General features: G+C 35.9%; 1 protein-coding gene across 7 annotated transcripts in view; it reads right to left on the bottom strand.

Annotated features, from left to right (window-relative positions):
* The window catches only part of GREB1L (GREB1 like retinoic acid receptor coactivator), a 259,827-nt gene that overhangs the window by 135,338 nt on the left and 103,365 nt on the right, over positions 1-21,124 (bottom strand). For 6 of the 7 annotated variants that reach the window (XM_058556840.1, XM_058556838.1, XM_058556837.1 and 3 more), the window contains exons 2-3: positions 17,279-17,378; positions 1,243-1,350 (exon numbers count right to left, since the gene is read on the bottom strand). The gene's annotated coding sequence lies outside the window, so the exon portion shown is untranslated. The remainder of the gene's footprint in view (positions 1-1,242; positions 1,351-17,278; positions 17,379-21,124) is intronic. The other variant, XM_058556833.1, reaches the window with a different exon arrangement.

Below are 21,124 nucleotides of genomic sequence, written 5' to 3' on the forward strand. Positions count from 1 at the left end.
GTTCTTTCAAACCTATATTGACTGTTATAGCAGTTGCCAACATTTGGTAAGGATTATCCTTCCATTAGAAAAAAGCAAGCATTCCCCGGATAAATCAGGAGTTTTTGCCATGAGACTCATAAAACCTTTTCACAACACAGATTTTCAAGAGGATCCTTTAAGGTTTTAGGAGGCTGCTCCTTTTACTAAGTAACAAAATACACCCCATGGTGTCTCACTGACCCCACTCAGCTGTCCTTTGACCTCTTCAATTGTTGAAGCCTAACTCCAGGGACCACAGAATTCGCCTCCCATATCAAAAAGGCGAATGTTGCTTCCTCCTAGCACCTGGTGTAACAAAACGCAACAGTTCTCCCTCTCTTCTCTCTCCTCCACTCCTCTCTGACCACTTTCCAGATGTTCCAGGCCCAAATGTTAAGCCAATACTAGGTTTCAGGAACTGCGTGGTCACCATGAAGGAACAAACAGGGACCAGGCTGAAGTGGCAATGACCCTCTTGTTCTTTTTGGCCTCAAAAGGATACAACGGGTCATAAAAGAGGAAAAGATCTTTGGCCTCTCTTGGAAATGCCAGGCTATTGAAGCACGTTGTAACTTCCAAAAGGAGAGTGATGGTCTTGGGTTATGCCCTGAGAGACAGGAGGTACCTAAAACAGTATCCCTAAATTTGTAATTCTAAGCAAACTTTTAATTTTCTTTGACATAGGGGGGAAAAAAGGTAGTATCACATTTTCTTTCTCTAAATTAAAAGCCTTCAAAAAATAGAAAAAAAAACTTTTATAAAGCTTTTAAAACATACTTGTCAGGATAGTGTTATATGACAAAAATTTTAAAGATATGCGGTCACTAGATACGGTTTGAGTTTTTTTGCAAAAGCCAATAATCTAAATATCTCTTATTAGGCAATTTGAAAGATCAAACCATAATCAACAAAGGGGAATCAAGAACTGAATTCTTACTATCATAATTTAGGTATATAAGAAATATAACACAGAGGCTGTTGTAGGAAAAAAACCTCATTGCTTAATACGTTGGGTTTTTTTTTTTTTCTGGTGGGGATGATGGGGGAGGGGACAGGAAAGCAGGGAGGGGAGGAAATGGAAGGAGAGGAGCTCATGGAAATAGCGGCTTAATCAGTTTAAGGACCAAATATAGTAGCTTTATTTAAATTCCAAATACAACTTCCTAAAACAAATTTGATCTTGAAAAATTGGGGAGGGGGCATATTATAATTGTACAATACCTTGGTTTATTTATTAACATTTTTGAATCACGTTCATGATTAAGTTGGGCTGTCAACACTTCAGGGAGCCTGTTGCCTAGATTTTACTTGTTTAAAGCTCTTCTGCACCTGCAAAAACATAAAAAATAAAAATATACGCTTAAAGACATGAATCAGTTTCCAAATGCATTATACTCTACAATACAATAATCTAAATATTTACAATTCTACAAAAATTACAATTAGAAATAAATTATCATTCTTATACAACTCCATCCTAAATGGCAGATATAGATAGATATTCCTCCTTCTTAAATACTCCCAAAGAATCACTCCTAATTATATATACTCAAAAATAATTAATTTCTGTTGTTCTTAAAATTTCCCCCTCTAAATATAAGTTGAGTAAATTGGTCAAGTCTGCATTTTTGACAGGTGTTCCCATAATGCTAAAAGCCCACAGGTTATTTTCATTTTTAGGATTGAAATCAGTGAAAGGCAATTTTCTTATTCGAAGGAGTTTGAGTTTTATAATCTCTGATGCTTGGCCAAAATTTACCTCATCAAAGAATTATCAAAAATTTAAGACCTAACTAATATTTATTGAAATTATTTTTCTACTTTTTGAAACTAAAGCTTTAATAATTTCTGAGAAAGAAAGCCTGCAAGAAGAAAAAGAGCTACTGTTTCCTACCATTTTGAGTAGTGTATTTCTAGAAGAAATTAAACTAAATAATTATAATTACATATAACCGGCTGAAAATTACAGTGTGCATAGTATTCTCTCCTTTAAGCAGATTATGGTCAAAATAAATATTGCATGGAAAAATAGGAAATTTAGTCATAAAACAGCAACGAAATAAAAACTATTTGTCATTGATTTTTATACATAATTTAGAAGTGTTTCTATTCCTTTGTTACTGTGTCTAAAAAGAAAACAAAAGAAGATTTTCCTAAGAATGTACAAATTTAAAAATGCATATTTATAGCACTAAAACATTTAAAGTAATATTAGCTTATGTTTTCTAAAAAAAGTTTTCATTTTACTCTCCTTTTATGCCAACTTGAAAGAGAGAAAAGAACCATTTTAGATTTTGAAATAAAAATCTGTATCTTACCTCTCTTACTGTCAGAAGAATGTCTTCAGGCAAAAGAACAATTACAAATGCAAGACGCAGATTTTCAAACTCATATATTTTCCACCCACCACACACAAACAGATATCTTTTTGTAAGTCAGGAGTCTTGCTCCCTACGTCCAAACCCAAGATTACCCCATATGGTCAACAAGGTCAAACTGCATTACTGCCAATGAAACTATATGCCTCCACAAGGACCGTAATGATTTTTAAAAAAGGTCAGTAATCCAATTCCAATAGCTTCAGAGTCTAAAATTGCTAATTTTTGGCCACGTGCTGCACACTTCACCTGCTAGTAATGACATTTTTGTATTTTCTTCTAATTACACTCAAAGCTAAGACCTTTGGCCCTGGGCCACAGACCCCTATTCAGGCTGCACACATTCTCTTAAACGACCTGATCCTTTGTTGTCACTCTTACTCTTTCATCTATTATTTACACACATAGAGAAGGAAGATACTCTACCATTTGCATAGCTTAAAGCTTCTAATCATCTTAATTTCTTAATTTCTTTGCCTTTCATTATGGTCTTTTTCATAGACGAATGCCAGAAAGTTTGACAAAATCATTTTTTTCACCCACATTTCCTCCCCGCCCCCCGCTTTACTCCCTGGCCAACCTCCTTCCTATTCCTTCTCTTCAAAAGGAAGGACTTTTTATCAGGCAGGATTTACAAATTTTAACTTTCACCAATAAAATGAGTTTCTAAATATAATGCAAAATCTCTACCTTGTTCTGACAGATCAATAACAATTATATTTCTTTCTTTCATCAAAGAGCCCATCCAATTAAGTGGAAGGTTACTTAAAATAGCTTAAAATCTCCCCCCAGCCCCCCTAAAGCATGAGCACAAAATTTTCAGAATTCCCCTGTAAAAATGCCAAAGCAGCTTCATAAACAAGGGATGTTAGTTATATGGCTAAAACTTTTCAAACATTTTAATATCTGCAGTTGCTCAAATGCTTACAAGAACAGAAAAAAAGGAAGAAAAAAAAAGAAAAGAAAATATAAAGAGAAATTTAAAGACTAAAAATTTTTTAAATCTTTACGCTTTAAAAGATGACTAATTCTCCAAACAGCAAAATCCTCACATAAAACATTCTATCTCCTCGTCATTTCCCAACACTTTTTCCAGACTTTTTTTTTCAATGTCCAAACACATTTGCAAATCCAAAGCACAGAACTGTTTACCATGATGCAGATGTCCCCCTCAGATCACGGTAGCCACCAAAAGACTCTGATTTCCAAGATGTTTATAAAATAACATATGATCCATCTTTGCTCTCTCTTCCTCTATTGCTCAGCTTACTCTTGATTTCTAACAGTATTTCCTTGTTGTCTGTCCGCTCTGCAGACCCTGAAACCCCTTGTCTTTTCTTATTTTCACCATTTGCTTCAACCAGCAGTTCACTGGAGACCCATCCATCTTGTAATGCCTAAAGTGACAGATGCTCTCAGGAACCACCACACTGCTGAGTGAACAAAAGATAACATCACCTCTAGGAACTCCAGAGAGAAATACAACTGCAACCTTAAGACAGGGGCTGACTTGACAGACATTAGACCATAAACCTCTTCTAAGCGAAAAAGAAAACAATTGCCACACACACAAAAAAATCTGACACAATCAAAGGCAGAAAAGAGTGATTATTTGTGGATTGCCTTTTCACTCTGCGGCTCACTTGTCTCCCCCAATGCTTTTATATTGGGGCAATTCACTTGCCAAGAGGCAAGAGAAGTTCTTGGGAAAAAAGCCTTTCTCAAGTATCTTCTTTTATTCAACGATATTCAAAGTGAAATTCATTCACGTGTCTGTTTCAGTAAATCTGAGGCTTATGATACAGCATTCTTAAACCTGACCAGGCTTGTTTGCATAAAGCAATATCTGGACTCAGAAATGCTGACTCAGTTCTACTGCTGATATGCATATTTTGCAAATTGAAAACACATTAGAAATTAAAAAGCAAGCTGTGACACAATGTCAACAATATGTGGAGCTCATAAAAAAGCTCACCATTCATTCATCAGATCACCTCAACTTGGGTTAAAAAGATAGTTAGCAAGAGGATTCTGGGAAGGACTACAGATCTCTTTTCTAACAAAGGAAAGGTCATATTAACATCTCCCAGCAACAAACTAATGACAGGGATACTGTAGACACAGGGGACTCTGCTTGATGCCATCTAGGGTATTTTTGTTTTTGTTTTTTTAACCATCTTATTTGAAATCTTCATGCAGCAATAGGTAAATTTGAACTCCAACATTTAATTTTAACTTTAATACTTAGATAACTATAGTAAAGGGAAATTCTTGAAGAACAACAACAAAAAATGATTTGGAGGTCACTAAGAACATTGTGTGATCAATGTCAATTATGGAGATTAACAACCCATTTTTATAACAGATATCAAGCAACTCAGAAGAAAATCTATGCTGCAGCTAAATACATTATCATTTTCAAAAGAGTAAATGATATAAATATCTGTGTTAAATCTAAAATAAAGAGCCAAATGCTCAAGAAAAGTTCTGTCAACCATATTTCTAAGAAGAAACATAAGCATTTACAATGGCACTTCTTTAATACAAATATTTTAATTTTTATTTAAAATTTTTGCACAAAAAGCCTTTAAGTTGTAATTATTTTTCTTTGGGGTCACTAATGACTCCTCTCATCCTCTTTCTACTAAAAAAATATAAATTTTAAAAGATATATATATATATATTTTTTTAATTTTTATTTTATTTATTTTTTTCCCCCAAAGCCCCAGTGGATAGTTGTATGTCATAGCTGCACATCCTTCTAGTTGCTGTATGTGGGACGCGGCCTCAGCATGGCCGGAGAAGCGGTGTGTCGGTGCACTCCAGGATCCGAACCCGGGCCGCCAGCAGCGGATCGCACGCACTTAACCGCTAAGCCATGGGGCCGGCCCTAAAAGATATTTTATCTCCTGTGTTTGAATTATTTGTGGCGTAAAAGAAAAATTTTCAACTTGATAAATCAACATATCTCTTAAACATTTGTCTCTCATTTCCTCAAACATTTCAGTGTATCTGTACAAATAAGATAGTATAAATATTTCACAATCTCAGAATTTTCTGGTTTTTATTTTAATGCTGGCAAAACAGAATGCAGACAAAATAATTAAATGAATATGTAAATTATATAACAAGGTAAAAAGATTAAATAATTATAGAATGCTTATTAATATATAAATGGTTTGTTCTAATATGGACTTGATCTTTAACTAGACAACTTTATTTAACACACAGTGACCTTAAGCAATCCCTCAACTACTGACCCAAAAGTACCACATTGTTCAACACTCTCAAACTCTGGCATTAATACCAAGAGAGAGACGTGACCTTGAAATGACAGCTCCATTGCAGAAGGCTCAAAAAAGGACCCAATTAAATGACCCACTTTTAAACACAATAGGATCGATATGCATGCAGGAAAAGTACACCCCTGTGGAAAGTTCTTACTGCCTGATTGATCAAAAACAAAACAAAACTTTTCTTTCTTAAGTGCCTCTTCCAGATCACAGTCAGTGCCAGAAATCCACACAGGAAAAAAATCCATCAAAATGAAACCCTAAAAGGGTTTACCCTTCACCATCCTATTTGCACTTCAAAACCCTGTAAGTCCCTCAGTTAAACCCCAGGGCTGAACCATTTCAATAATAAGAGAGGTGGCCAGCAGTGATTTATCTCCCATTTGGCCTCTGGACAGAGCTGTAATGTCTATGAAGCTTCCCTTTCCTCGCTCGAACCCTCCCCCAACTCTCAACCTAAATTTCTGCAGCTTTGGATCTGCAATACCTTATAAACAATTCATATGCCCCTTCCAATCACATGCAAGAACAGTCTGTAACTCAAGATTTGGGTACATTTTCTTGGCAATGCTTTCACAAAATGGAATGCTGCTGAGTAATCAGACACTGAAAATATCAGGTTAAATTTCAGGTTATCTTTGTTATAAATTGGATAAAAGAAACTTCCTTAACTTTAGCCTCTCTCTTCTCACATGGTAATTGTTGTCAGAACTTCTTAAACTTTTTCAATTTATACCTTGATGTCCTTTACATTTTGGGCCATATCAGCCAACTTCCTGCAGTAGTGTTCATCTAAATTTAAATCCTTGCACTGTAAAATATCTTAACACATCCAAAAAAGTGGACATCTCACAGGTCACAGACTCCTGGGTCAAAAAGACCTTAAAAACAGATATCAGACCACTATGACCCAACTGATTTATTCTACCCTTGTTATCAAATATATATTATAACTGTCATTACACACACTCACACAATTTTCCTCTAGTAAAATAAACAATGTCATCAGTTATTCCAATTGAAATACAGGGCCCAGAAATAATCAAATGTGAAACACAGTGAAGTTTTTCCTTAAAAATGGAGAATATTTTGTCACTAGGCACGAATTCTCTATTTCAAAATTATGTTCACGTTTCCTAGTGTAGAAGGATGATAAAAAATATAGGCACCCTACCTGTTCATTGTTTTCTGTTTTCATTTAAATGAGAGGAGTTTGTTTTTCTAATTGATTGTGATAAATTTCATCTGAATGTCACATTAATAACTTGCACTAAATAATTCCACTATCATGATTCCAGTTTTACAAGTTGAAAGCTTTCAAGCTATTTCACTAACTTCATAAATTTAGAGACTCCACAAGGCAAATATAAATGTATTTTATTTAAGCCTAATATCAGTTAAGAAAAGTTTAAAAGAATAAAATTAAATATATGACTGATAAAAATATAAGAAATACAAATTTTTGTCAATTAAAAGGAAAGAATTATTTACGTTTTTAGAGATACTAATCAATAAAAACTATATTTCTTCCATTAAAAAAAGCACCACTAACATCCTTAAAACTGATTAGCAAATATTTGTCATTTTCAGAGCTCCAAAGAGCACACATTCTAGAAAAACCAACCCTCATGGCAGATGACTTTATTGCATGCTACCAGGTCAATGAATTTCAGATTTGTATTTGAGATAACATAAAAATTCAAACTGCACATATAAACCAGGAAAAACAGACAACTGAAAAAAATCTAAGGGACATAAATTTTTATATCACTGAAACAAACTTTGGCACTAATAACAATAGTCAGGAAAACAAATTTCTTAACCTACTACATGGCATTTTTTTAAGAAAAGCTTTCCTCAGAGAATCAACAAGAGTAATTGATCCACCACAGAGGAAATATTCAATCTTCATTAAATATTTATTCAGTGCAATAAGTTGTTAGGTCTATTTAGACCTCAAAAAAGAAGTAGTTCCTATCTGGTAGGAATCCAGTCTTGGGAGAATTGAATTGAGATGAGAGGCAGTTCCTCAAGTCATGACACTATATTTCAAAATGAGAATGCTAAAAACTAGAGATGTGCTATAAAATGTAGCACAAGATCTGCAGTTCCCAACTCTCCTACACTATAACCATAGCCAAGTCACCTATCTTCTCTGGGCCTGTTTCCTTATACATAAAATGCGGGATAAAAGTAATAAAACATTATGGTGGTAATGGGGCAGGGAAGAGATCCCATTCACAATAGGAACAACATAAATAATACCTAGGAATCATCCTAATGACAGGTATGTGATAATATCGTTTTTTTAAATTGCCAAACTTTACTTAGGTAATTTAAGTGAAAATTTACACACACAGAGAAATATGCTAGGTTTCTAAAAGAGAAGCCTAATCGTTGTAAAAAATATGTTTCTCACACAAAATAATAAACTTACAATTCCAATCAAAATAGCAGTAGAATTTTGGGGGAACATTATGAAAACATCCATAAATTCATAAGGAAGATTATCAAAGAAAAGATGGAAAAAAGTCTTTTCAAAAAAGGTTATAAGGGGAGGTGAGTAAAAATAAATGTTAAATCATATTATGAAGAAAGAGCTTTTGGCCATTAAATCCATGTCACTAAATCCAATGAACATTTTTCAGTTCTCATCTAACATACCTCTCGGTAGATTTCTTGAAACTTCCTTTCCTTCTGCTGATTTCATCTCACAACTTTTCTGGTTTTCCTCCTTCCCTATGCTGCTTCTCAATTTCCTTCGCACTCCCATGATACACTACCCATCAACGAAATGTTGGAGTTCCACAGCGCATAGTCTGTGGCAGCCATCTTCCAAGATGGCCCCACTGATTCTCACCTCCTGTGTAATCTCCTCCCACACTGAATCAGGGCTGACTTGTGTGATCAATAAAATATTAAACAAGCGACAGTGTGTGATTTCCAAGGTCATAAAAGATATTGCAGTTTCTGCCTTGACCTCTTGGATCACTTGCTCTAAGAGAAGGCAGTCACCATGCTGTAAGTTCACTCAAGCAGCTCTGTGAAGAGGCCCTCATGGGTAGGAACTGAGGCCTCCTGCCAAGAGCCAGCACCAACTTGCCTAATTTCTCTCCCTGCCTGCTCTCTGGCAATCACTCTCTACAATCACTTCTCTGCATTACAGTGCAAATATAATCATGTCAACTCCTTGCTAAAGCCCTTTGTGGTTTTATATTGCTCTGAGGATAAAAATCATTACTATAGGGGCTGGCCTGGTGGTGGCATAGTGGTAAGTGCACAAGCTTCACTTCTAGTGGCCTGAGGTTCGCAGGTTCGGATCCTGGGCGGGGACCCATGCACCGCTTATCAAGCCATGCTGTGCCAGGCGTCCCACATAAAGTAAAGGAAGATGGGAGTGAATGTTAGCCCAGGGTCAGTCTTCTTCAGCAAAAAGAGGAGGATTGGTAATGGACGTTAGCTCAGGGATAATCTTCCTCACCCAAAAAAAAAAAAAAAAAAAATCAATACTATTAATATCCCTGCCCATCTCCCCAGCCTTATCTAACACTGTTCTCTTCCTAAACACTGTGCTCCAGTAATGCTGACCAACCTTTAACCATGTATGTTCCCTCTGCCTGTAATTCCACCCATCCTATCTTTTACTTTGGCCTAGTTAAATCTCTTTCATCATTTAGATCTCAGCTCAAGCATTGCTTCCCTGATCCCCTCGACCCTTCATTAAAAGCTCCCATAGAACCTATTCATCTCCTTCCTAACACTTTTGATTAATGTGTGTCTTCCCTATTAAATTTTATGCTACATGAAGGTAGGGACTATGTTTTTCTGTTTTTGCCTATTATTGAAATCACAGTACCTATTGTGGTACCTCCTTACATAGTAGGCCTTCAAAAACACTGCTTGAGTAATTTAATAATTTAAAATACAGGGCTGGCACAAGAATGAGAAGCTCATTGTTTACAGTCCAAAAAGACTTTAATATCTATAAGAATTATTATATGACAATTGAGGCATTATAAAACAATAAAGGCAATGAGAAATTATTCATTTAATGATACTGAAATAATGATCAACAATTTAGAAAGTAATAAATTCTACAGAGAAAAAAAGATTAAATTTAAATATCTATACCTAAATACATTTACATCAAATCATATAAAAACTAAGAGGAAACAGAATTAAATGTTTATTATGCTGATATTTATCACATATCAAGGTTTTTTATGGTATCATAGTGAGAATTTAGTTTTCTAGGCCTAGAAATCACAAAGGATAAGACTGACAGATTTGACTAGTGAAAATATAAAACTTCTGTATATTTAACATCTAAAACAAATAAAAAGGAAAAACAATCAGCTAAGAAAAATGTTTCTAGCTAAGGAAAAGAGTTAATGTCTATATGTATATAATAAAGTAAAACATTAACACCCCTACCCCTGTGAATAACCTAATAGTCATTCCATCAACAGGGAAAGAGGTAAGCACATTACAGTAACAGTAAGAACCACCACCATTTATTGGGTACCTATCAAGTACCTCACATACACTGTTTCATTTACCTCTCACAAATCCATCCATAAATAGAATACTATGAAGCTGTAAGAAATATATTTTTGACACAGAAATTTATTCATAATATGTGAAGTGGAAAATATGTTATAAAACAATACGGTTTCATTTCTATAAGGAAAAAATACATAAATAACCTGATAAGATACAGAGATAAATCCAAACAGTGTAATAAAAATCACAAAATAGTGAGTAATGTGATGATAGGACGTACTTTTTTTCTTTATGCTTACCTTTATTTTCCAGTTTTCTACAATAAAGAAGTTACTTTAAAATTTTATGCACATTGCAGACAAGTAAGCCCTATATCCTTTTATTATCATCATCATCATCATTACTATCTTTATGGACTTTGACTGACATTTCATAGCTGCAAAATGTTGACTTTCTTAACTGACAAGTATCACTTTTCAGGTATCACTTTTGTAGGTTTACTGTAGGTAAATGTATAGTGACAAATACAGTTTATGAATGTGTGCATAGTAAAGATTATAAATAAATATAATTTACTTTTCATACCCCTTCAGATATTTTTACTATCATGAGACAATGAAATTGTTAAATTTATTTATAATAGCTTGCTTATGTGGAGCTTTGAAAAAAATTTTCCATGATGATATAAGAAATAGTTCCAAGCTGATAACCCCTAAGATGAAACACAAATTTCACAACCTAACGTTAAAAAAAAACTTTCATTAATTATCTTTCTGTACCTATTCAAACTTATCACCCATCACACTCCAATATGAAATACCTATTTCTATCAATTTAATTTTATTGCTGTTCCCCACAAATAAGCCCATATCCGTTTCGGTGCCTTTGTGCAAGTTCTCTATCCCACTCCCTCACTTAACCTTTCAGCCTTAATCCTTTTCTTGCTTCGCTCACATTTATCTTTCTCATAACCCTCACATCCCCTAGCACCATTCTAGGCATACAGCCAGCACTTAAGAAACAATGATATCACAAATATTTTCAAAGTAAAATCTACCTATATTGAATCAGTATGGAAATTGTGCCTCGTTAGGTGTTTAAAATAGAATATTTCTATTTTAAGTATTTAAAAAAAAATTCTTCCTTTTAATTTTTTTGAGTAGATAATATATTTACCTGGTTAAAAATCTAGCAGTAGAAAAGAGTATTTAGTAAAAAGTGTCTCTTCAACTCTTGTCCCCCAGTCTCCTCTCACAGGAAACCACTTTTATTATTTTTTTAGAAATGGATACTTTAGATTTTTTAAATACATACATAAGTAAAGACAAGTCAAACACATTCACTCTTTTGGATCTTGCTTTTTTAAGTTAAAAAATATTTTGGAGATCTTTCTATATAGGCTCATACTTCGTCACTTTTTTTAGTGGCTTCAGAGAATTCCTTGGCATGTACATACCATGATTATTTTAAACTAGTCTCTTAATGATGGACATTTAGTTCCTGATCTTTGTTATTACTAAAGATATTGTAACAGCCGACCGTGCATTAATTAATAGACACTAATTTTAGCACTTGTTGGATAAATTCCTAGAAGTGAAATTACTGGGTCAAAGGATATATGCCGTTTTAATTTTGTTAAATGTTGCCAAACAGCCTTGTTTTTGTTTTAGCAGACACAAGGCAGATTTCATTTCTTCCACGCGTTGGAAACATTTTCAATTACAGTTCAGTTTTTCGAAGGTCTACATCAAGTAGTAAAATGCCAAGTGCACAGAAAAGCTGGGTTGTAGGGAATCCCTGATAATGAGGCACTAAGTGAGGGTTGAACTAACAGCTGAACCAATTTACACTCCAATTAGAAATTTATGTATTCCCCACACTTTCAACAATGTAGAATATTATCTACTTTTGTCAATCTGACAGATGAAAAATGATATCTCAGTGTAGTTTTAATCTGCATTTCTCATTATGAATGAAAATGAATATCTTTTCAAATGTATAAAGGTCCTTGAATTTTCTTCTCTGAAATGTCCAATGTTTATCCATTTTTCTATTTGGTTGTTGGTTTTATTCTTGATTTGTAGGAGCTCTTTATATATTAAGGAATTTTGTCCTTTGTGTATGATATGAGTTGCAATATTTTCCCCCAGTTTGTCATTTTGCCTTTTGACTTAGCTCATAGTGTTTGTTGTTATTTTTCAATGCAGTCTTAATTTTTATATAATTAAATTTATCAATTTTTAAAATGTTAAGTAGTTGCATGTAAACTCACTGTACCTTTTTATTTAAATAATCTACATAAGCCAGTGTTATATTTCCTAGAGGTACAAGAAAGCAAAGGAGTGGAATAGAGAGGGAGAGAGGTAAGGAAAAAAATCTATCTAAATGAATAGACTCCCCAAAGATGTTATTTTTCCATTTTAAAAAGAAATGTGTAAACTTTCAGTTTACTGATGACTTTGTTAGGGGAACAAAATAGATATTTCCACAGTATCCATTCTCCTGCTTTTGCAAAAGGGGCAGAAACAACGCCCCCCCTCCAGCCCCCACTGCCACAAAAAACAGGAAAGAGAAGGAGTAGAACGGACAAGGTGGGTTTGAGGTAGCCAGGAGGATGAAAATTTTGATTTGGTAGCATCTAATCCTAGAAGAAAAAGAAGGAATATCTTTTGAGCCATTCTTTTTCTGGATTTTGGACTTCAAATTAGTGGAAAGGCTATATAATTCTGGTAAAGGGGAGAAGACTCCAGGCAGAAGTGTCAAATATGGGAGTTTTTCCAACAAGGATGTTTATGGATTTTCTCCCTCCATGCCCCAAATTCCCATTACCAACTCTTCCTCCACTTCCTATAGATATTCTACTTTTGTTTAGTCCCTACTTGAAAAACATGGGATCCAATCAGTTGTTTATTATTGTCTTTGCTTGTGATTCCTACATCTACATCACCGGCTGTAAACTTTTTTCTGAGTCGCTGCTCTCCACTTAGAATCAATATATCCACTCAATATGTCCAAAACAAAACTCATTATTATTAAATGCTATTCCTATTTCCTAATTTCATTATTTTCATTTATTCACCTAGAAAGTACTATGAACTGTGCTAAGAAGGATGGTAAAGGCAGTCCCTAATCTCATAGAGACCTCAATCTAGAGGTAAAGACAAATCTGTAAATGCGTAAATGTTCACTAGAATTAGGAACAAAGTACTACAAAAGCGCAGAGAATGTAGCAATACTGTCTGGAGAAATGAAGAAAATATCAGAGAAGAGATGACATTTAGGTGGCTTTAAAGGATAAAGTAGGAATTCGTCAAATAGAATTGGGAGGCTCTCACAGGCCAATAGAACAGAATGTCAAAGTCATGGTGTATTTTAGAAATACTGAAAGCTCATTGTTGGGGGTCATTGAGTGGCAAGAGAAGAGAATATGAAAGTAGGTTGGGGCCAGTCTGTGAGGAACCTTATGTGCCAAATGAGGAATTTGAATTTAATCCTAGAAGCAGAAGAAAGCCAATAGAAGTTTTCAAAAAAAGAATTGACATAATCAAATTTTTAAAAAATAGAAGGAAACTCTGGTGGTAGTGTGAAAGTTGGATTAGAGACCAGACGAAAGGTTTCTGCAAGAGTCTAGGAAGAGGTGCTGAGAACTGCACACAATCAGGGATGGAAGGAACAGAGAAGAGGAGCCCTTTCAGTAGGCAGTTAGAAATTCAGGACTCAAGCTAGGAGTGGGGACTGAACAAACAGCCCCTGGAGACAGACAGCTGCCACAGAAAGAGCTGATATTACTAGTGGTGAGATTACCTAGGGATTGCCTAGGTAGAGAAAGTATGTGGAGTAAGAGGGTCAAGGAGAGAAGTCTGAGAAACACCATCATGGGAGAGTCAAGCAAAGAAAAACGAAAACCCAGCAAAGCAGATGGAGAAGGAGCCATAGGAGAAGTAGGAAGGAAACCAGGAACCAACAGGGTTGTGAAAGCCAAGGGACAAGAGAGTGTGAAGCAATGCAAGGTGGTCAACAGTTTCAACAGATAAGAGAGGTCAGTAGCACTAAGAATGAAAATCTGCCATGGCATGTAGCAATTACTTTTTCAAGAAGTGTGGTGAATGAGGATGGAAGTAAGTTGGTAGGTGTCAGAAAGGTAAAATGGCAGGAAAGAGTAATTAGATCCAAGGATGTTGTACGATGAGCTTCTTCCCTCAAAGAAAAGGGAGAGGTGATGATACAAAAGAGAGGAGATGACTAACGGAATAAGGTCCTAGAGAAGGTACTGAAGGGAGAGAGGAACAGATGGAAGACACATATGGACGGCAGAACCACAAGGCAGGAGCCTGGGTCCCTGATGATAGCAGAGATGCTTTATCAGCCTCAGACAATTATCTCCAAACTTTGTTTACATGGGAAAGAAATAAACTTCTAACTTGCTGTTTAGTGTTTCCTTGCTGTTTAGTGTCATTTGCAGACAAATGTAATCCTAACTGATACAGCAGAGAAGAGTGTTGAAAGAATAAGCAAGCGCCTCTCAAAAAGCATGAAAACATGAAATAGCGTAGTATGTTCAGAAGACAAGACCAATCTGGCATTACTAGACTACCAAGTGTGAGAGAGGGAGTGGTAGGAAAGGAAGATGAAAATGCATCCTCAGGTGTGAGGAGTTGAGACTGGATCCTGTAGATAAAAAGTAGCCGTGTGAAAGGGCATTAAGCAAAGGAATTACATGTTCCTATTTCAGCTTTGAGTAGATTCCTCTAGTGGCAGTCTGGAAGGGGCTCAGGAGGAGGCAAAACAGGATGCAGGGAGAATGTTTAGAAACTTCTACTATATTCCTGGTGAGAGATCACGATGTCTGTATGGGTGCAGCTATGGTAGGGTTACAGACGATGGAGAGACCTGAGAAATAATTAGGAATTAAATCAGTAGGAATTGGTGACTAATGACATGGGCAAGTGATTCAGGATGAAGCCTTGGTCTCTACCTTGCATTGCTTTTCTCCATTCCCACTGTTACATTCAGGTATGACACTATCTCATTTATTTATTCAACAAATATTTATTGAGTGCCTTCTCTTTGCCAGGTCCTGCAGATACAATGGAGAACAAGCTAGAAATGGTCTCTGCTCTCATAGATTTAGTTAGGAACGCCAGTGCTGAAAGCTTCATATGTGATATCTCATCTAATCCTCAGAACACCCTATGATATATAGTATTATTATTATTGTCCCCATTTGTCAGGTGAGGTAACCCAGTCTTAGAAAGTTTAATAATTTGCTCAAGGTCACATGGCTAGCTGATAAGTGATGGTGCCACGAATCAGACACAGATCCATCTTACTTCAAAGCCATGTTTTCAATCACTTAGCTATGTTATCTCTCATGCACTTACATACAATGTACTAACTACTACGATAAGGAGTATAGTGGTTTGGATTATTGCAGCCTCCTAACTGGACATTCTTTCTGCACTTGGCATGTTCCAGCCAGAATAATTTTTCTAAAATGCAGACTGGTGAGGATGGTGGTACCTTCTCCAATTAAGGGCACTCTGACAAGGAAGATGAGGTTTTGAATGGAAGGTGATGCATTCAGGTCTTAGATATGTTGATTTTGAGACGGCTGTGAAACATCCAAATGGAGATATCCAGCAGTAGTCTGTAGATGAATCTGAAGTTTAAGGGGAAGCAGGGCTGGAGATAAAGCGCTTGGTATCACTAGTTCTTAGAGGTCAGCTAAAGTCAAGGCAATTACTGGGACTCTTCAGGGGCTCCCAGAAGTGAGAGAAGCAGCCTACTGAGCAAAGGGTAGTTGGGTACAGGCTTAAAGAGACTGGAGTAGATTTGCAATAATTGATTAGAGGAAAAGGAGAGAGATTCAGCTAAGGGCAGTCAAATTAATACAAATTCAGTCATATTTAGGGTTAGGTACAATGAATTTATAGTGATATCAATCTGCACGGTTGAAGGATTTTCTCCAGTAGCAATCACTAACTCAAGAACAGGAAAACTTGCCAAAATTTCATTATTTTACTAGTTCCTTTCTTTTCTCCCAGTCCGATTTAAGATCTTGCCTGTGAGTTCCCAGAGCACGCTGAATTTACCTTTGACCTGCTAATGAACACTTGACCTATCAGGTTCTATTTAAGTCCATCTTCCCTTTGGACTTTGAAATACTGAAAATGTCCTTTGAGATTTTGAAAATCTGTGTTTTTTTTATTGTTTTTATTCCCAGTAACTTGCACAGCACTATTTGTATACTTGTTTTACTGACAGCTTAGGCTGTAAAGTCTCTGAGGGCAGGAACTGTGACTTTGCACAGTTTTGCAGGAGCAGCACCTCAGGTCAATGTCTCACACCCAGTATGTCCTCATCAAACATTTGTGGGATCAGACTAACTTTAATCTGGAAGCATAATGTAGAAACTAACCAACTATCTAATACTGTCAAGCAGTGACTTTTAAGTTTTCAGACGTGGAATAAACAGTCCCTCCTCTCATTCTGTTTTTCATCAAGAGGTAATTAGGACACCTCTACCCTGTTATGTGCCATTTTGTCATTGGAGTTTGGGGCCTACTGGCAGCTCTGTTGGCTCTGTGACCACAGACGATGTACTAAGCATTTCTGGGCTGTCTGAGTCCTTGTTAGTAAAACTCAAGGGCTTGGACCCAATGACTGCTGATGTCCCTTCTCATTCTAAAATCCAAGGATTCCATGACCTTTGGAAGACCTTTAAACCACACCTGAGAACCACTGCCTTATAAAGCACAACTAAAACATGGGCTCCATGTTTCACTTTTGGAAAACAGGCAAATAAATTCTCTCTATATAAAACTGGGTTATAAGCTACAAAGCACATCACTTCTAAAATGAAGACCCTGACACTTTATATTTAATTATTGCTTTGACTACTGGTTAAAGCATTTTATCAGATGCAAGTTTGTTTATCAATATAGGTTTACCCAAAAATCAAATGAAAGGGCATGGTAGTTCACATCGGTAGTAAAAAGAGAAGAAAGCTGGAAGAATATGATCTTGGATCTCATATGTACCTTTTTTTTCAGATAAGAAACCAAAAGAGTGTATGTGACTTACTCAAGATTACAGAAGTACTAAATGACAAGGCTGGTACTCGAATCCAAGGCTCCCAGTCATATACTTTTTTTTAAAAAAAACCAAATTGCTCAAAAATCTCCTGAAAGACAAAAACAGATGAAGGTGAAATGTCAGTTGGTTGAGTTTAAACAGAGACTCCACTTTGTTCTTTCCAGGTTCAATAATAAACAATTCTAGTGATTAGCATGAAGGGCTGACAGATGAAAACATTCTGACTCCTAAACAAAAATATTTGTATTTTTGTACCACAGTTAGTAAATCAATTGTAAAAATTAAAGTAATGGAAAACAAGGAGAATTAGCAACCCCAGAACACAATTTTCCTTCACTCTTTTGGAAGACAGATTGAAAAAAACAAAACAAAATCCCCACGGCTCCCTTCATTAGCAGCCAGCGTGGTGAGTCCCCTTGTAAATCCACTTATAAAGGCTCCTGGCTACCTGCAGAGCCTAGGAGGACCAATCACATGAGTGAAGACACCAGATGACCAAAGGAAGCCGGGAGGGTCTGGGAAAGCCAGTAAACAAAAGGCGGCATTCCAAATGAATGCCATTGCTAGAGCCTGCATTGTAAAATGCCTGGATTTGAGAACCCTAAAGCAGATTAGCTTAAGGCAACAAAAGATTCAAACAAGAAACAAAGAACTCATTTTGACACATTAAGAAATCGTCTTCATTAGATCATCAGGTGCTTAAGTGTAATTATTAAAAAAAATTATTCCACCTAAATTGTGTTTGAAGCAGTGAGGCCTAGAAGAACAGGGACCTAAAAATGGTTCTTGAACACAACGTGTTCATGACCCAAATTCATGAACCAGACGCACCAGCCTTTTTCCATTTTAATCTTCCTGACATTTTAAAGGCCTGTAATGACTTGAAAATTTGTTGTACACATCATTCCAATTTTACCATGCGGCTCACGAGTGCTACTTTAAATACCAACTAGAACAACTCGAATCTTGCCAACTGTAAGTGATTTTTCTTCCACATTGTTGTCTCATTTACAAAGAAAATAAGTAACACTTTCCGGTGTGAACTGCCAAAATGAAAAGCAGCAAAACATTAGGCCATGGTATAATTCCCCAAACATTTTCCATCACTTTACAGGCTTGTTGTGCTTTTGTTGCAAAGTTTAAACTCAGATACCATTCAGATGTTTAAATTTGAAAATGTGGAAGGAAAATCTTCTTTACTTCCATGTGGAGAAGGCTGAGATTTGTTATTTGTTTTGTTTTGTTTTGAGGGCAGAGTTAGGGAATTATGTTAAATAAATTTAATAATTTCCAATATTGTTTGCCAGTTTTATTCATTAAAGTATCCACATTGCTAAGCCTAATAATGCTGACGTAAAATAGAAATAATTACTTATTGAAAGTCTTGTAAGAAGACATGGTCACTGACAATATGTGCAATATTAGATCCACTCAACATTTTCAGGTGTATAGACCATCAATCAGTCTGAAATTTTACAAATGTATTTAGAGACTCTCTTATCAATAACAGATAAGCAGATAGGCAAAAATGGTTCTGATAATTTAAATAGTCCTAAGAGCCTAAAGCCAAAGTTGAGGTATAATAATGAAAATCTTTCTCTGTAATTTCTATTTCTTAAAAATTAACTTCTCATCTTGCCTCCTCGGTTTGTTTGATTATAATAATCACCCCTCACCAAGAACAAAAGTAGTTCAGCTCCCACTTTCCCTTTGAGAGGTACTCCCCTTGTTTTGTCAAACCCGAATAAGGTCATAAGTAAGGCTGCACTGACACAGAAGGAAGGAGCTTCCTCCTGATGGGCTGATGTCCCCTGGGGCTGTAGGCCAGGAGAAAACTTTGACTTCATTTGTATTCGAGGCGAAAAACACTGCTGAAGTGCAGTGAGTCCGAACTCCATAAAGCTTTTTGGCTTCACCACTTTTCTAGGTTTAGAAATTATATAATCATAATAATAACATTTTAATAAAGTTTAAAATTTTTATAATATTTATTTAAAAAATATAATAAGTCAATCACCCTCGTTTGACAGAGGAAAAAAGAAGTATATAGATAAAGGGACTTGTGGCTAAGACACATTTCAAGTTGGTTGCACACGAGGGGCACAACCCTCCCCCGCCACGAACTCACATCTGAAGAAACTCTCACTAGTGTTGCGGCTTCTCGGCCTTTTCCGTTTTGTCACATAGCCAGTGGTAGAAATATGTCTTAACAAGTCAGTAACAGTGTATTTTCTCAGACAGCTCCTTATTTGCTGACTGCAAACATGGAGCATCTCCTTCTATTGTCTCCTCTACTCTTTCCCTCGCTCCTTGGTAGCCAAGAGGCAGGACCAAGAATGGCCTGACCTGTGCTGCTCCTAAAGCAATGAGGACAAGCAGTGTGGTGAGTGATAAATTTGATTTAAATCATGCTCTTCTACTTTACAATCACGTGGCTTGAGGCTAGTTATCTGTAAAACGGGAACAGTTATCTCCTACCTTATAGGGTTATAGTAGAGAAGCCAATGTATTAGGCCATACAATAAATGTTAATACTCTTCTTTATATAAATCCCTAACCATAGGAAGAATTATGCTTTTATACTTTATACAGAGTTCTTTCATGTATATTATTTCAGTTAATCTTGGTAAGATTACCACACTCAGAAATAGTAAAGTATTTTGTCCTCTGACTCTGGAATCAATGTTTTTTTCTATTGTGCTGCTATGTGAGGGGTGGAGATGGTAGAGATCACAGTGAACTCCTACATCATCAGCTCCTGTGGGTGGAGATGGGGAGGATGGGCTGAACTGGGAGGGATCTTAGAAGCAAGAAAAGGAAGCAAAACATAGACACACAATCAAAGAAACCCATACTACTTAGTAGATAATTGCCAGAGGGTTAAGCTGCCCTTGGGGTTCATCAATAAAGTATCTTTTATTGGTAAAAAGGCGATGAGAATAAAAGTGAAACACAATTATAATGTCCTAGGTTCTAGATCTTTATAAGAACACGATTATGTTAGGTTGGTCAAAGAAAAACTTACAAAAATAACAGACCTTCAAAATATTATCTTAGCCTAAGGTTGAGAAAGGTTTCCTAATTGTCATTAGATGCAACCAACATCTAAATACGAAAATTTTCTAGACACCTCAGAATTATACTGGGAGCTTTGATATGCTTTACTTCATTTAATTCTCACAATAACATCCTGCGATACATACTGTATTCATTACACGAGAATACAGACGCCAAAAGATTGAGTGGCTTGTTTGAGGAAGTTAGCGGTGCTGATATTCAAACCTCGATCCTTTAAACGCTATACGTGTACTCTTCAAGCTAAGTCACACTATATTCTCTACAGTAACAGAAAAGAATATGCGAAACGGTCCAAACTGTAATGAAGATCGTTAATTAAAACCCAAGAGAAAACTAACAAGTGTTAGGTTGGTTAAACATGAATTTACTTACACAAATTGTGAAAATGCCTAATTAGAGACTTCTGAGGTCAGAATGACATCCAAAAAGAATTGGCTTAGGTTTGAAAACAATTTTTTGATATTCCTGGTCTACTACAGAAGTCAAACTAAAAGAAAATGGGATTCCTACCTCACTCTTATACGATTCTATACAATTAAATAAATTCTGAATTTACTATTTGCATTTTTTAAACCTCAAATTTTCTAATAAGATAAATTTAAAACTTAACCCAGAATGACAATTTTTCACCCAGGAATACAATCTTCACTCTCCCTTACAAGTTTTCATTCTATTACCTACCCTGGGAAAATCTTTGCTGAGAAGCAAAATATAAGGAACCTCCTCATGGAATTGAGGTATGTGGACCAATGGCAT

The sequence above is a fragment of the Diceros bicornis genome, chromosome 16 (assembly GCF_020826845.1).
Source record: "Diceros bicornis minor isolate mBicDic1 chromosome 16, mDicBic1.mat.cur, whole genome shotgun sequence".
Classification (NCBI taxonomy): Eukaryota; Metazoa; Chordata; class Mammalia; order Perissodactyla; family Rhinocerotidae; genus Diceros; species Diceros bicornis.